At 38.8% G+C, this 18,067-nt stretch overlaps 1 protein-coding gene across 6 annotated transcripts in view; it reads right to left on the minus strand.

The window, feature by feature from the left end:
* Positions 1–18,067, minus strand: part of PRKD1 (protein kinase D1) — a 279,741-nt gene that overhangs the window by 183,811 nt on the left and 77,863 nt on the right. The gene's annotated exons all lie outside the window — the stretch shown is intronic.

Raw genomic sequence — 18,067 nt, forward strand, 5'->3', positions numbered from 1 at the left:
ACAGTTCCTATAAACCAAAGGTGTCAAACACAAGGCCTAAGAAGCCCCTCTATTTGGCCCACTGGACTACTGACATGACTGGGGGGAGTGGCATGTTGCAGAATCTGGAGTCCTCAGGCCCCAGTATACATGGCAATCAAGTGGCAGAAGGGCAATCAGTCTCCAGCTGCTTCACCCATCTGCATTGCCACCCGTCTGCTGGCCCCTGCTGCATGCCCTGTGGCAGAGTCAAAACTGGCTGCTGTTGTGGCATGGGGCATCATCATGTGCTCCAGGTCACTGCCAGAGCTGCCACCAATGCTGTGCACTCCAGGTTGGAGCCAGAGTGCTACTGCTGTTGCCCCTACCTCATCTTACTCATGCCTCTGACTAGATTTGGCCTACAAGGAGCCCTGTGGTCTGAATCTGGCCTAGGGCACAAGGAGAGTTTGACACTCCTCCTATAAACTGATCCATTTATTTCCATTTTTATTTCATGTAGATGGTCACTGAGTCCAATTTATAAAATTACAAAAACATTCATTTCTTTAACTAGAGTGTAGCTCTGTTGAGACCAGACCTGAAATCTGAATTCATGATTTGCAAAGTTTTTTCAAGTACAACATTCTAATCTAATCTTAACTGAATTTGTCTGGAATTCTGTAACTCTGCTTATGCTCATATGTATATATGTGTATGTATACATAGTAAAATCTCCCTCCTTTTAACAGACAATATATTACTAACTATACATTCGGTATAAGTACATTCACCCATGAACGTTGCGTGCCTCCCAAGGCTGGAGGGGCATGGCGACCGCCCGCAAGCAGTGGTGGCAGTGTTGGCAGCAGGGGTGTGGCAGCAGCGAACAAGAAGCTTCCACAGGCAGTCACTGCGGTGGTGGCAGCGGCAGGGGTGGTGGCGAGTGCTGACCAGCAACCACCTGCAGATGCTGCCAGCAGCAGCGGCGATTGGTGACAGTCCGCAGACGCCCACAGGCACCACCGGCGGTGGCCAATCTCAGGGGGTGCACATGCACCTGTGTGCGCCCTCTACGCATCACCAGTGCATTCACCTGTACTTTCACTGTGCTCCCTTAAAGACCCAATCTTTGGATGGGTACAGTTCTATTATAATGCAAAGGCAACACACACACACACACACACACACACACACACTTTTCTACCTTGACTTCTATGGGCCATACCAGTGTTGCCCTCACTATTGGCTAATGAACTTTGCATTGAAATCTCTCTCACAGTACACAGATTTATTTATAAATCCACAGATGTATGTATAAATCCTAGCATTCTATGCACAATGCACTAACACTGAGTTGAGCAGCTAGTCATTAATCTTCCTAAAATAGTATTTCATTACTAATCTGTTAATCAGGGTTATCCTCTTATATACAGGCACATTAACCAGGCTACAGACACTGGAAAAATCTTTTGAACCAACTTAATATTTAAGTTAAAATTAACACTCCCGCTAACATCAGTTTTTACTCAGCTTTATCCTACTGTGTTGTATAGGAAGAATAGCAGTGCAAACATAAATTGCTAATTGAAGGTATTCAGTCATTAACACCAACTTTACAAGCAGGTTTTTTTGGATTCAGAAGATTCATTTGCAAGCCTACTTCTGTGTTCTAGTGCCTTGGTCCTTTATCGTTTATAGTGATAATTCATTCTGGTGCACATTTTTTGTCTGGTTTCTCACACAGTTTCCAGAAGAGTATTTGGTTCACTAGATGAGGTATACCACATTCTGGGATAGACATGTGGATGATTTATGGATTCTGATGGTTTTGTTGTGGGGACCATTGATTGCTGTGGCAGTAGAGATACAGCTAACAGCTCTTGCATTCATTGTTAAGGTAAGGCTGGCTGATTCCCCTTAAGTGCTCGTTGATCAGCAGGAAATTTACTTCTGAGTTGGGCAAGGTTAGGAAGCTGTTTGAAGGCCAGAAGCATGGAGGTAGAGGGGAGTGCTAGGAATATTTTTCTCAAGGTCTGGTCCTTTTCAAGCACAGTCTGTAGTTGTTTGATGATCCTTTTTATAAGTTCAAGTGTGGGACAGTAGGTGGCAACCAATGGTATGCAGTCAGTGCCCTCCCCACCCTTGTATTTTAGTAGGTTGCTACAGAATATATGAGTGGTTCTTTCAAAGATACTGTTTATTTTTCATTTTGCAAAAATGAGTATTGGTAGTGTTCCTCTCAGAGCATACGCTATATCAGATGGCCTGACAAAAATCACGGGGGGGGTGCATTTCCAGGCTGGATTTGTGGATGTAAGTGTGGTAGTCCATACATTTTCTGTACAGAACAGTTTGCAGGATACCCTTGTGGATATAAAATGTGGTGTCCTGAAAGGTGATGTTCAGTATTTTTATTTATGATTTTCCTCCTCTCTCTCAAATGCCTGTTTCAGTAGAACTTCAGGTGTGTCACATGAAGGTCTGTTTTCTAGCTACATCCCTCCTCTCCTGCTATGGTTTCCAATCTTATCTGCTTATACAACAATAACTACCCCTGCTATTCTGAAGATACACTAATCCAAGTGCCCGTGCTTCACCTGCCCGCCTCCACCCAACTTAGTATCTCCAAACACTTTTCTAAATCTCATTATGAACCTTTATCAACTTATATTAAATAGGGCCCAAACTAAGCACATTCTTTCCTCTTTTACTGAAAATAAATTGCTTGAATCTATTTTAATACAATAATGACTTGGATCCTAATCCATTTAACAAACACCTGAAACTTACCTTCCAGTCTCGCAAAAATAATGTTTGTCCTTCAGCAAGTGATCCCACATCTAAGACACTTAGGTCACTCAGCCTAGTGCACTCCCAAAGGCCTATCCTATTCCTATCCCTGCCACCCTCCCACCCCCCCCACCCCTGGAATCACATGCCTCTTCTGTTCTGGCAATGGACAGCAGGAAGCTTAATTTATCCCAAAAAGGCAATCCTGTTCTTCCCACAGAACCACACAGTCAATGGGCAGCCTTAGGAATTTCTGTTATGTCAGGATCAGCTTACTTCAAGATGTACATCAGTATGTCTATCAGACCCGCACCTTTCTTTATGCAACGTAGTAAGACAGACACTTCTTCAGGAAGTGGGAAATCAGGATTGTTGGCCCACCTAACCATGAAAGGATTTGTGCTTACATCTCCTAGTAGTGCCTTTACTCATGGGAACAGAGCTGAGAACATCTTTGGGGAAGGTCCTGCTCTGAGCAGGGTGTTGGACTAAATGAACTCCTGAGGGCCTTTCCAACCCTAATTTTCTATTATTCTATGATCTTCCCACCTCCTGTCAATGCTGGACCAGAAGGGGAGTAAACAAGAGGCATTATGACTTTAAACCCAATGAGGAAGGCTTTGCCCTTTGAGGAAGAAATTCTGGTTTCTGCCCCCTGCTGTCAGGAATATTCTTGTGTTTTTGACCAATTGTTGTCTAACATACAATATATAAACAGTACAGAGAGCAAGCAAAAGGATAGTACCACAGAGGTACTAAGGAAGAGGTGGGCCTGGGTTCTACTCCCAAATACCAGGGCCAATTCTTCTTTTTGTATTAAATGGGCATTGGATTAAACAGGCAGCAAAGCAATGCCCTCTTCACTGAACTGGACTCATGCTTGCGCTTCTCCTCCTTTGATCTCAGAATTTTTCTCCAAACAAGGTTTTGGAGACTTTGGCCTCCTTATTCTTATAGCAAATCCATTCCTCATTCTTGGAATCAAGTTACCACAACCATAAGTGAACTTTCACAAAGCAATGAATATAAATCAATCATTGTGGGCAAGAGAGTGGGACAAATGTCTAACAACTTAAATTATCAATAAGTTAAAAAAAAAAGAGTTTAGGAAAGGTAAGAATGATTTAACAGGAACTTGGCTTAATGAGCAGACATTTTTCCAAAATGCTAACACTCCCAGTGGTTGTATTACATACAGTTAATTATAATGTTAGTCAATAGCAATTACCTATTCCCAGAACACTGGCAATAGGTTTTAACATTACTTTTCTGTGGTTTAAACAGGGTAAACTTGCAGTAATTATCAATATGAAATGATTACTTTATATATTGTGCTAACATGAACCACTACTTAAAGCCAGTAGAAATTTAAAAGAAACACCAAATTGATTAAATAGGATAACAGGTCTCCATTTCTTTCTTATATTCAGTTAATAAACTAATCCCAGCCACAATACTATGAATTCATGTTTTATGGAATGTGATATTTTGCTGAAAGAAGTGTCAGTACCTGGTAGAAAACCTAGTTTATACCACCTCCCTGAAGATGCAAGGAGGGAATCAGGGACCTACTCAAAACTCACTTTTTCCCTTGTCTGGTATAGATAAAGTGCAGCTACATACTGACCCATAGCCAGAGAGGAGATTAAAAAGGAAAAATAGAGCCTTAGTTTTGTAAATTGCTTATAAAAAATCCCCTTTGGTAGTTTACTATAATAGTCACTAATCTATTACAATAGATATGTAGCTGCAGAGTTATTTGAGAAACACATCACTTGTAAATTTACATTTTTAGGGGTGCACTGATAGAGATTTTTGGGGCCAATACAGATAGCCAACTTTTAAGGAGGCATATCAGATGATACCGATCCGATTTCCGATAACAGCCTGGCAGCTTGGAGAGTTGCATACAGCTGGTAAGTTTGGTGTGGTGGAAGGGGAGTGGGGAGGGGGGAAGGGAAAGGGAAGGAGCGTGAGTGGAGGGGGAGATCAAGGCCCCCCAGTGAGGAAGGAGTGGAGCTGGTGCTGGGGCAAGCACTGCCCAGCCAGGGCAGGGCAGGCACAGGATGGATCCGTGGCTCATCTGGGGGGCAGCTCCCACTGCTGCATGCCGTGGGTCTGGTGGCTCGTCTGGCAGTCACCCGCTTATCAGGCTGCTCCTAACACTGTTCCCACCGCTCATCTGGGACGGCATGGAGGGGATATATGCCTCTGGATGTGGGCAGGGCCGGGGCTCCACCAAGCTCTTCCCAGTGGGGCGAGCCTGGACTCAGGGCAGGTGGTGGTGGCACTGGGACGAGAGGGGGGCGGGAATGGGACAGCTATGGAGAATTATGGGGTGGCTGCAGTCCTCCATATCCCACCCAACCCAGTGCCACCACTGCCTCTCCAAAGCCTGGCCCTACCCTGCGGGGAAGACCTTGACACAGCCCTGGCCCTGGGCAGATCCAGGGACACGTGTTCCTCCCCGCCCCCCCGCCCTCCCAGACAAGCAGCAGGAGCAGTGATGGGAGCTGCTGGACGAGCAGTGGGCAGCGGTGGGAGCTGCCCCCCATGCCCACCAGATGAGCCACGGCTCTATCCCGTGACCGTCCTGCCCCGGCTGGGCAACTCTTGCCCGAGCTTCACTCCTCCCTCACCGCAGGGGCTTTGATCTGCTCCCCCCCATGCCCCTTCCTTTTGCCCTCTCCCCTCCCCTTCCACCACACCAGACTTACCAGCTGCACACAGCTCTTCAAGCTGCCTGGCCATGCTCCTCACCACCTACATGCTGCGCTGAGGCTACACACATGCATGAGCCATTTATCGGCCAAATTATTAGCCATATCAGGCTGATTCCTAATACAGACAATTTTCTTTATATCCACACTGATCCAATATTGAACTGATACATCGGTACACTTCTAGAATTTTTATCTCAGTAGTGGACATCATATGCCCCAAAGGAAGAAGAGGCAATCTAATATCTCACAATAATACACAACAGGTTGAACAAAAGTTGCTCCTCATATTAGTCAGTAACAGAAAACTCTATTGGCTTGTTGACAATAGAAACACTTTTGCCACTCTTGTAGCAAACTCTTAGCTCATATTCAGCTTTATGGCCCACTGTAACTCCCAGGTCCTTTCTGTAGTACTGCACCCTAACAACCATTCTCCAGACTGTATTTGCACATGCTACTTTTTCATCCCAAGTGCAGGACTTTACATTTATCCTTTTTAAATTTCACTCGATTGATTTTTTGGATCAATTTTCCAGTTTATCAAGGTGATTCTGAAACCTAACCCTACTCTCAATGTCTGCAAATGCCCCCAACATGGTATCATCTGCAATGACAATGAAAATATATAAATGACTTCTATTCCATAATGGGCATAATAAAGTGTCCACATTGGTGGTGTTCAGCTATCTGCCTATTCATTACATACTCTGCGCACCACCAAACACACATTTTACACAGTTTTTCAGATTATTTATGGGATACAATGATGTTTAATAGACCTATGAGTACTTACAGATAAATGTCAAAATACCTCATCTGTACTTAAAAAAAAATGTATGGGTAAAGTCTTGGCCAAAAAAAGAAAACTTCATTAAATTCTTCTTTTATTGAAAGCAACTGTGCATTAAAAATAAGACGGGACAACGGTGAAAAATGTTGTTAAAATACATTTATGAAAGAATACTATGGAAATGGTAAATGATTAGAATAGTTTTATGTATTCATGTTGAACTATCCTGCATAACAAACAAAGAAAAAACATAAATATGCTTTTCGCATAAAACAATCATTAACTGAAGTGGTACTTAATTAACTAGTCTGGAACAATTTTTCAAGAATTCTAATTACAATTTCCAACACATTTATTTCAGTCCTTTTCCACTGCCCACATATTTAGCTTTATGCAGGGTTTCAACTTCCCGTCTACTATACTACATCATACGGAAATGAGAAAAAGGGGACAGGGACGCTTTTAAAAACTGCATATGCACCAGCAAAAATGTGTTATGTTTCAGCTGCTGATGCTACCTGAAATCCGAACAAATGAGTTAAAGTCTCCTGCTGGAAACAAGCACCTGGTCAGATTTCAAACTGTCTGAACAGGAAAGACAAAATAAAGAAAAACAATGCAGAGTATGTGCACCTACACGTGATCAAAAATTAACCGAGCAGTTTACTTTTAAAAGGTACCTGGTGACTAATTAACCTATGAACCTACTACAGCCAGAGAAAGCTGAACAGGTTGATATTTCTAAACAAGATATGTTTTAATCTGTATGAGACAATACAGACAGTTGCTGAGAGAAGCAGTAATCATTTTTCAAGACGGCCCTTAAGTAAGTAAATTCCCAGAATTTAATTTTGACCTCCTGTGACTACTAATACAGTTCAACACAGACAATGAATTGAAATGAGATACGGTACAGTGTCCACACAGACCTATGGACATGCAAAAGACAAAATAATACCTTGGTTCCTCTAGGACCACTGTGTTTTAAGGGAAGAGAAGACAATATCCTGTATATCAGGGATGTCAGACTCCTCGGTTGGATCTGAACTGCAGGGCTCCCTGCTGACTGGATCCAGCCCAGCACATGCAATGGAGACACTTCCAACTCCAACCTGGTGCTGGAACCTGAATGAGTTAAAGTAGGCTTGAACCCCAAGCAATCCAGACACAAACACTCATGAACACACCTAAGCCTAAATATAAACATATTCCATTTTTTTAAATTTAATTTCCCATGTAGCCAGATGGACGTTTTCCTGAAACATTTATATTGCAACTACAGTTATGTCTATACTAGTAAAAAAGATGTGTTTTAGCATGTGTTAGCTAATATTTTTACCTGACGTATTAAAATTCTGAAGTGGCCAAAGCAAGTTGTAAATTTAATACATCTTATTAGATCAAAGTAAATTCTCAACACTCACTGTTAAAACTATAACTGCACTATACAACAAAGAATGTTAACATATGCTAAGATACACTTTTTTTATCCAGTGAAGACAAGGCCTATATAATTGCATATGACTAACCCAGAAATTTAACAACTATGTTTTTATTGACAACATGAGGAGTTTGGAAGACTTAATATCTGAAATAGCAGTGTAGAGATGTGGGCTAGGCACCTGGGGCAAAGCGGAAGCGGCAATTTCCAGGTGCCACCATGATCACAAACATACAGCTTCCTGCAGAAGCCACTTTTTCTGTACCCTCATCTCCTCTCCGCCCCCCCCCCAGTTGGCCCCGCAAGATGGCGTTTAAGGCAGTTGCCCTTATTGCCCCACCTAGTTATGTTACTGATTTGGAATTTCATAAAACAGGTTGAATTTCTTCTAAAAATACTTGCATTAAAACGTTATTGAATGCTTTGCCAGTGTGTGTTTACTGGTTATGAACATGGGTGGAGCCTGCTAATTTTTATCTCCTATACTTGTATGTATTATATATGTGTTAAAAGCCAAGAGCTCACTAGGATACAGATGTTTTACTTTACTTTTGGATTTGTTTGCTCTTACAAGTGTAATAATAAACTGAATTGACCTGTTCTTATAAATATACTCCTAGCAAAAGAAAAATGCCAGTTAGCAAAAATACCCTTATTTGCTATGGTTCAGGTAAGGTGCTGAAACTAATCATATTCTCATATTCATATACATAACCTAAAAATAAGAAAGGAAGTCATGATTAATGCTAGTTACAGATTTACTATTTGAATGGGGTGAAAAAAGAAGTCACTACTCTCTGGTAACAGGTAAAAAAATATTGTCAGTTTCTTTGCTTCTTGTTTTGTGATTTAACACTACTGACACTATTGGAATTACACTTTAAATTATGTATTTTCCAGCCCCACAATTCCAATTAAAGAAGAGTCAAAAGCTAAAATTCCCATATGAAAATGTAAGGTGGAAGGCTTATTTGGTGTAATATAAAGTTATAGCATTTTAGTTATTGTCTTATAAATGCTGGATTCACATGCTAATTTATCAGTACCAACAACTTTGGCAACATGTACTGAATTACTAATTCTAATTCCTAGGGAGCGTTTGAACTCTAAGATCTCATCCTCAGCAATACTGAATATTCAGGCTGAATATTCAGTCAATACTACTTTAACTCCTAAGCCACCAAATGTGGCTCAACAATTTCACTCAACTCAAATATTCTTTTTATTTTTTGTCTTAAATCACTGGGTTTGTTTGTTTTTTTACAAATTGTCTTTGAAATTATTTTGTAGCATCTACACTAACCTTGATTAGAAAATTTTCAACTATAATTTTATAGACAAAGTGTTTGCTCAGTTCCTATCCATGGTAACTGCTTTCTACTTCATACTTAGTAAACATACCTAGTAAAATAATATGAATTAATAAAAACAAATAAACCAGATAAAAAGTCTTTACATTGCATGAAAGTATTGCTTTCAACAACTTCCTTTATTTTACTCTCTGTTCAGCTTCCCATCAAATATCCTCAAATAGTGCCACTTGGATGGAATTGTAACATGAGGGAAAAGATGTAAAGCACTGTGACAACATTTAGGAGGGAAAATAATATTTTGTCAGTAAGTTTGGGACCATAATCTCTAATTTACTACAATTTTTATATATACCAGTGCATTTAAATGTGAATATGATCTACTACATTCTGCTACAAATAGACTTACAACTTTTTCAGTTGTTTCCATTTAACTGTAATGAAGACTGGCAAAAATTAAAGTACCTTCCTAGATAATGTACCCAACATCTCATCTTCACTAGCATAGTTTATATTGACTTACTTTCACCTTCTGCACAGCTATGCAGATTCTGCTATTACTGCAGATCCTGTGATAGGTTTACACTTCAGCAGATTGTAAATGCTGTCAGCTAAAAGATGGTGCCTTTAATAAAGTAAATAAATTACACTGAATAACTCCATTACTGCCAAAAAAGGCATGCCCACATTAACATTAGATGTTAAAGTTCTTGGCATCCCAAAAGTTCATGCTTGAGGGTTAGTTGTTACTGCTGAGTATGTAAAAAATGTAAGGCTATATATCAAAACAGCAGCTTGTTTGTCTTCTTATTCCTTACTGCAATAAAGCCCTTCAGTGTTCCCTTCTCAGCTATGCACAAGCAGTAAAAAGTCTTAAGGAAAGAGTTTCGTCCAAGAAAGGAGGAGGCATTAGATAGGTTAAGCTTTCACATGGAGCAGGACGAATCTTTTTCACTGGATTGGAGTTGATTTCCTTTTAATAAAAAGTTTGTTTTTCCTCATTCAGTTATTAACATGTTTCTGAAGTTTGGGGGCTATTTTGAAAACCAGGCAAATTTTGGCTAACTGTAGTTCTTAAATGTAGGACTCCCGTCCTCAGGTTGGAGGTATACTTTTCTCCATATTTGGTACAGGAGCACTGTAATCTTTAACTCCTTCCAAATTCTAGGTTGTATACTAGTATTTTTTCTGTCAGTAAAAAATGAAAATATATTAGGCAAGTCTTTGATTATATACATTCATACTGACTTACTCTCACCTTTGCAGAGCTGAAAGTTTCTCCCTAAAAGTTTCAGGTTCATATCTTATGGAGCTGGGTAGCCTACATGTCTCAGTCTTGCTCACTACAATTATTAATTCAGCACCTTCAACACTGGTGCTGAAAAATGCACCTTGGTCCACTGGGATGAAAAAAAATCCACAGATCTCCACCTATCTGATATACACAGACTTAAGTTATTTATGCAGACTTCTAATTTTATGTGTTCAGCTCCTGGTATAAATCAGTAATTTCAGAAGCACTGGATTAAACAAGTCTGAAACAATGGAAGCAAGAGCACATCTAGGCCCAAATTTTGACTTTAATTCCACATTTGGATATAAGTTAATATTTGGGCACAATTTGGAAAGCTCTGACTCAGGAAACAGTTTCCTATGAACAGTTTGACTTTCATATTTTAGAAGACTGTGCAACTGGTATGCTTCATAAATACCTAAGTACTGAAGAAATGTACATGAATTCATTTAGAAACCAAAATGTTTAGTTGAAAAGGTAGAACGACATCATGAAAAAAAGCCAATTACTGCTTGTAAAATATTGTACTTCAAGAGTGCTGAATCTAAAATAGTGTTACTTTTATCAACTAACTTTTGTATATGGGGGTTCAAAATTGAAATGCATCTCAAGTCTAACAAATTTGATTCTCCTAATCAAATATCACAGCTACCCCTATAAACTTTTTGTAAGACATCCTTAACTACCACACACTTGGTTCTGGAAATTCTCTCATACTTTAGGACAGCGGCTCCCAAACTGTGGGTCGCAACTCCAAATGGGGTCGCAATATCAGTGGGTGGGTTTGTAGAGGTGGAGGGCTGTGGGCTGGGAGTGAGGGGCCATGCTGAGGAAACATTTGGGAAGCACTGTTTTAGGAACTATATCCTCAACTTATTTTTGTTGTAATAGATTCTTTATCAACACAGAATAGTACTGGGGGATGGGGTTTCAAATACATTAAGATTATAACCTCAACCTATGCATTTTAAAAACAATGTATTAATTTGGTTAATAGGGTTCTCATACATTATCTATACATTGTGAAATTTAGCTAATAATCAGTAGCATAACCCACAAGTAAAGGATGATGTGTTGCTTCCATCTCAGAATTGCTGTACTACATCTACACTGAATGTAACAATTGTTAGTCTAGCTAACAGAGGTAAACTGTCCAATGTGGGGTTTTGGGGGCAGAACTGGGGGGGCGGGGGGACCCAAACCATTTGTGCCTTTATGATGGTACAATATATAAGTCCTGTTTTCTATTTTCCTTTTTAAAAATAAATAAATAAATAAATAAATTAGCTCAATGCCTTTTATTATAAGGTAGCAGATTTGAAGGTTGAAAGGTATGAAGCAAAGCATTTAGTGAAATCAGAGCCATCTTTTCTAAGGATGCCCTGCAGTTTCAGACTATTTGGAAACAATAGAAGATGCTGCGTAGAACTTTAGTGAAGATACTGGTAACTTCAAACCCATTTTAACTTATGGGAAATTGCAACCATCAGCATTCTCAATAAGGAAAAACTGTGACTATAATGGAAAAGATTTATTTACCTTTATTAATAACTTCCTTACTACCAAATATTATTAAGACTATATTTAATGATATTTAACTACATGGAAGGAACAGTTACTAACAAAAGTGTCCAAAGAAGTTTGAAAACAACATTTCTTGAAATCCAGTTAATTGCAACTTGCATATTAAGTAACGTAGTTCATTGAAAATGACCAAACCATCCAATTAGATTACATGTTGCAAATTTGGGGAAGATAACACTTTCAATAGAAAACTTAGAGATTCAAACCCTTTGACAGAGTAAAACTGGAAGCCAACTTTAACAAAAACAGTAAAAATATCGCATTTCTAAAATAATTACATTTCAAAATAAAAAATCAAGTCAGTAAGCAGATTTCATTAGAGACAGAGACAAAACAAAGACATCATGAAAAAAAGCCAATTACTGCTTGTAAAATATTGTACTTCAAGTGTGCTGAATCTAAAATACAAATGCATCCTGTTCAAATACAGAATAAAAGAAATTCTGATCTGAAAGCAAACCCACCCATCACAACAAAATTCTATGATAAACAAATTTACTAGTCAGAACAACCTTAAACACTTAGATTTCCACAACTACTATGAATTTAACTCCATCATCTACCCTCTTTACAGAAAATGATAATACCAGTAATCAGTAACTTTGAATAACAACAAATGCTTACAACCAACTTTGAAAACCTAATTTTTTCCATGCTTAAAATTCTTTTTATTTCATTAATAACTTGCTGTCTGGATCATCAGTGCTTTCGGTTTCTCAGGTCACTATTGAAAATGATCTGTTTTTTTCTGGCTGAATCATTTGAATAAATAATATTGAGCTGTCTGACTGAAAGTATTCATTACAGTCAGGCTGCAGAACTTAATCAGCAGCAGCAGATCAAATTTAGTCATTTCAGCAATGAAGGGGATGGTATGGTTTCCAAATCCTTCCCCCCCCCCCCCCAACTGTAAAAATTCGACTTGGCATTGTTCACAGACAGATGTCTTCCCAACCTCAGAGTATACTTACATCACTTAGTTTACATTATTTCCTCTATTATAGATAGGGGGGTGGAGATCTATAGTAGGTTTTTTGCTATAATTTCAGCATATGAATTATTTTTAGAAAATACACTATTATTTCTATTTGCATACTTGGTGATGCTCTCCCATGAAAAATCAGGGTTATATCTGAAAATGAGAAATGCAGGGCCAACGTAACCACTCAGGTAACACAGAGAGCATCTGCATAGGGAAACAAATTGAAGGAAGCAGCAAAACTGGTGTGTAAACAGCTCACCTGCTCAAAAGGGGCTACCTCAGGAGTCTGGGCATGTGCAGAAGTGAGCAGGGAAGCTCCTGCACTGCCACGCCACTGCTCTAGGGCTCTGCCTGGTGCCCGCCCTCACTAGGTCCCAGGTACATTACAAGGGAAGGTAGTAAAATATTGTTTACCTAGGGTGGTAAAAAAAAAAATTTGCACCACTCCTGGGGAAATGCTTAGGTAAATAGCTAGGTTTCAGTAAAATAAACCTAGGTGTGATTTGGAAAACTAAGGAGAAACTGTAGGCAATTCTGAGAGCAGGAGACTGTCCATTTTTATTCCAATTAAGTAGCCTGAAAATAAAATACATATGAAAAAAATCAACCCATTTACACAGTTATCTATACCTATTTCTTCTACTTAGGAAAGGAGCCCATTTCTAACTAGAAACAGCAAGTATGTTTTTCTTCACTGACTGTTTTGGTTCTTATAAGATTAATGTTGAGTGGTGCAATGCCATGGCTAAAAATCTCTCACAATTCTCCACAAGCGAACTTCCCAGTATGCACTGCAAGCTGTAATCAGAACATGCACGGCTGGAAGTCAGTGCTCAAGGCACTTTAGTAGTTTAATCAATATATGTGCATTTTAAGTGAGTTATCTGCAGCAAGGATGGTGGTAAATTCCCAGACCTTATCAGGTTTGTAATGTTATCCTAAGCAAACAATAGAAAACAAAAATGTTTCTTCAATATTAGAAAAACAAGTGATACAGGAGAAATAATACATTCAGCTCATTCTGAAACAACACTCCAGAATGTGTGGGAGATGTATTGGTACAAGGTTTCCTCTGGATCCTCTATGCATATGACTTGCACACAGCATGAGCTGTGCAGTTTCAGCCAAAAGAATGCCTAATTACCACAAGTTGAGGATCATAAAGAATGTGAAGTCTGATCATATTGTAGTAGAGAGAAGTATATTGTAAAATGTATGAAACACAATACTTGCATAGTCTGTATAGCCATCTTCTCTCTGCACTGATGAGCAAAATGATGGATGGTTCAAGGAACACAGAAAATTCATTTTGTGCCACTGGATCAAAGTAATCCAGGCTGGTAGCAGCAGCAAAGATTTTTCTACCTTTTAGGTTTTTAATTTGAAGTCTTAGATACCAGCCCTGATATTTAGTTTACAATCCTTCCCAAGCAGTCAGCTGGGAACAACATTACTAGCACTTTTAATGTTGTCAGACTTCCATAAGAATCAGTTTTTTTAATACAGTCTTAGAAAGCTGGACCAAACAAAAATGTGATTAACACTGATCTTCAATAATTATTTGCAAATAACTAGTACAGTAACATTTTGAGCATCTTGGTTACTTCCATTAAATGCAATAAAACAGCAGCTCTTATCCAATAAGAAGTCTGGACTGAAAAGAAATAAAGAAATTTAACAGGTAAGTGATTTTTTCCCCTAGCTTCTTGCATTCTGAAGCTGTAACATTTTGTATCAAGTGGGAGTATCATTTGACAACTGCCTGAAATTACTGTTTGCAGTTTCTGTGATGCCTGCAAGTCTGTTCTATGATGTTTGGCAAAGGAATAGATAAGAGTCCAAGGAGCTGTCTTGCAAATATTTATTAAAAATATCTCCTCAGTTTTTCCATGAGAATGCCACTGAAAGCATGGAGGACACTTAAGAGGATTCTGATATTTCTTTTCCTGTTCCATGTAACATTCTCTGATTACCATCTCTAGTAGGATTAGGCAGCCACTACAGTTCTCTTTCAGTGTTCATGTACGATGACAAGTCTCAGATTGACATTCCTGCTATGGCAGTCCATAGGAAACTGTGTATATTGAGATAATGTAGACTTCTTTAGGGTTCTTACATTCAAGGCAGAAAGGTCATGATGTCATGGGTTGAAGTAAAAGCTGGTGATGCCTTGAACCCAAACCCTAGCTTCAGTCACACAAACACTTTAATTTTTTGCAGAAAGGTCTTAGTTTAACCACTTTTCTTGCTAAAAATATTTCTACTAAGAACAAATATTGAAATATAGAGGTTCCAGGGATATCTTCTTCAGCGTTTAAAAAACGGTAAGTTTTTTAAGCCGTAAGTGCCAGTTTCAGACTTTGAAGGAATCAAGAACCAAACTCATTTGTCAGTTGCCTTCAGAAAACACCACAGTTGCTGCCTAGATAAAGTATCATACCATATGGCATCTTTCCACATGCTCTGGGATGTGAGGGAGCTGCTTTAATTAGAGCAGCTCTGAGGAGCCATAGTCATTTCTCTTGAATTCTAATGAAACTAATATACAAGGTAACTAAGCAAAGATAACATGCTGGCCTCCAACTGAAAGATTTTGGAATACAAAAATAGCTTTCAGAAAGATCTATTTTTCTGTATTGTACTATCAAGCCAGCAATGGTGACATATATTAAATTAATTGTAAACAAACAGAAGACAAATATAACCAGTCTGAAACCAACTACTGGAATTATTTATTTAGGCCCAGATCCTAATAAGAGCTTAGATACCTAAGCTATATCTTAGGCAGAATGTAGTCACCTAAATCCAAAATTGACTCTAAAGCCCTCAACACATCTGTTCCTTAACACTAGAGGCACCTAGTTCCATACGTACCTGTTTTCCATCTTAAAGTACCCCAGATATGCACTTAAAATCCTCTCCTGCTCAAAAGCCAGGAACACCCCAGTCTTGAACAGCTTGGTACCTGTAGGATCATAAGGAAGTGGGACTGGAAGGGACCACATGAGGCCATCTAATCTGACTGCCTGCTCAAGTCAGGATCATTCCTGATTAGCCATCACAGCCAAGTATCTAACCTGCTCTTGAACATTTCCAGGGATGGATATTCCACAGCTTCTCTGGGTAGTCTGTTCCAAAGCTTGACCACCCTCGTAGTAAAAAATTCTTCCTAATCTCCAACCTAAATTTCCTCTGCTAGAGGCCAGAAGTGGCCTAGCTGTCCCCCACAGCCACAGAGACCAAATTAGCTCCATCCTCTTTGTGACCACCTCATCAGGTATCTAAAAATTGTTATCACACCTCCTCTCAGCCTTTCTTCTCTAGACTAAATAACCCTAGCTCTTTCAACATTTCCTCATAAATTGTGCTTCCCAGGCCTTTAATCATTTTTGTCCCTCTCCAATGGACACTTCAACAATCTGTCCACATCTTCCTTGAAGTGTGGTACCCAAAACTGGCCCAAAATTGGACTTATTCCTAAAATTCAGTGAGAATCCAGAAAACAGGCACTCCTCAACTATGTATTTCCTCATTATATTTTCTTTTAGGATACCTAGTATATCAGACTTCACTCAAAAGGCAGTGGTAGAGGCTTTCTTTTACACCAGGAAAGGAGTAAGATATTGCTGTTTCCACACCCCTTTCACACTCTCTCTCTGATTTCACAGGCCTCAAGGACCTATAACTACCTTAACTACAACAGCCTTTTCATACAAAATATAAGAGAACAATATTCAGTAATATCTGTGTGAGCCTGTCTTCCCCACATCCTAGGTTAGTGACAACAGAACTATTCTATAAAAGAACTTCCCTCTCTGTTGTAAAAGAAAAGAGTGATCCTTGCTCTAATTTTTTTAAAGGAAGGGCTTAAGCATCAACCATCCTCCAGCAAGGCTTTAGGACTATGAATTCTGACTGAAGTAAATAAATCGCACCCCACACTGGGATTTAACAGAAGACCTTGCTTCTAGTTTTTACCTACTGGTTAGCTAGGTTACTCCCTACTCAACTGGCAGACTTCAGGCAGCTTCCAATTCATCTCACTGGTTATTTTGGATCCTATTCTGAAGCACGTAACTCTCTCCATAAAGTGTACAGGCACCTAAATAATGGTTCTGACTTATGCCGGTTACACATAAAAGTTATACATGATAAAGCTAACTGCTACAACACTAAAATCCCTATTTTAATCTAAGCCATACTGATTACACTGTAGGGTATAATGTGCAAATATCAAGAAAGGAATGGCTCTTCCATCAAGTAGTTTATATAGCAACTGCACTATATAACTATATAACATACTGAGTTAACTGGAATCTGTAATGAGTTTTAAATGTTTGGAACATTTTAATCTGTAGAAATATACTGAATACCATAAACCTTCATGAAAGAACCTTACAATAACATAATAATAAATGCTACTTCTTTTGTGATGCTAAGTAATACATGTGATGGGCAGAGGTTAATTCAGATAAAAGGCAGATTTTTGGAAATTTGGAAAACTAAAACCCTATGCTAAATATCTTTCTTGTTTATTTTTGCCTGGCATATTTTACAATGTGTTCATCTGTAAGTAAAAGTAATGAAAGGAAGGTCAGAATCACCCTGAACTGAGTCACACAGACGCAAACCATAAAAACCTGCTTTGGTCATCTTTAATCTGTTTATTGACCCCACTGAAACCATTTATTAGTTTCTCATTAAAGAATCAGTCCAACTTGCTCATTTGGCTGGAGGTAAATAAGACTTTTCTTAGAACAGTCAGAGCATTTAAGGAATGTAAGTGCTTCTTCAATCTAAAGGAAATCCTCGATGAAGATGCATCAAACAATATGCATATAACTATGAACTCCACTTGAGTTAATATGGCTTAATCATATTGAGCAAGAACATCAAAAACATAAGGTAACGCCTAAGAAATAAGGAAGAGTTTAAGATGACAGTTTGAAATTGAACTTAAGATCTTTAGAATAAAAACCATACACTGTTAACAGTAAAATAAAGGGAGCAGTCAGGGTACAAGTTACAATTCTTAATGAAAATATAAGAATAGTATTCGAATTGGCATTCAGACAACCTCTCTTTCAAAGGTGTCAAACCTTGGGCATCTAAAAATCAGAAAAAAGCTTATTTTAAAATTTAACTACGTTTATTATTGTTCAAGTTTTTCTAATTAGTCCTGGGTGATAAGA

Source organism: Alligator mississippiensis, chromosome 2 (genome assembly GCF_030867095.1).
Source record: "Alligator mississippiensis isolate rAllMis1 chromosome 2, rAllMis1, whole genome shotgun sequence".
Taxonomy (NCBI): Eukaryota; Metazoa; Chordata; order Crocodylia; family Alligatoridae; genus Alligator; species Alligator mississippiensis.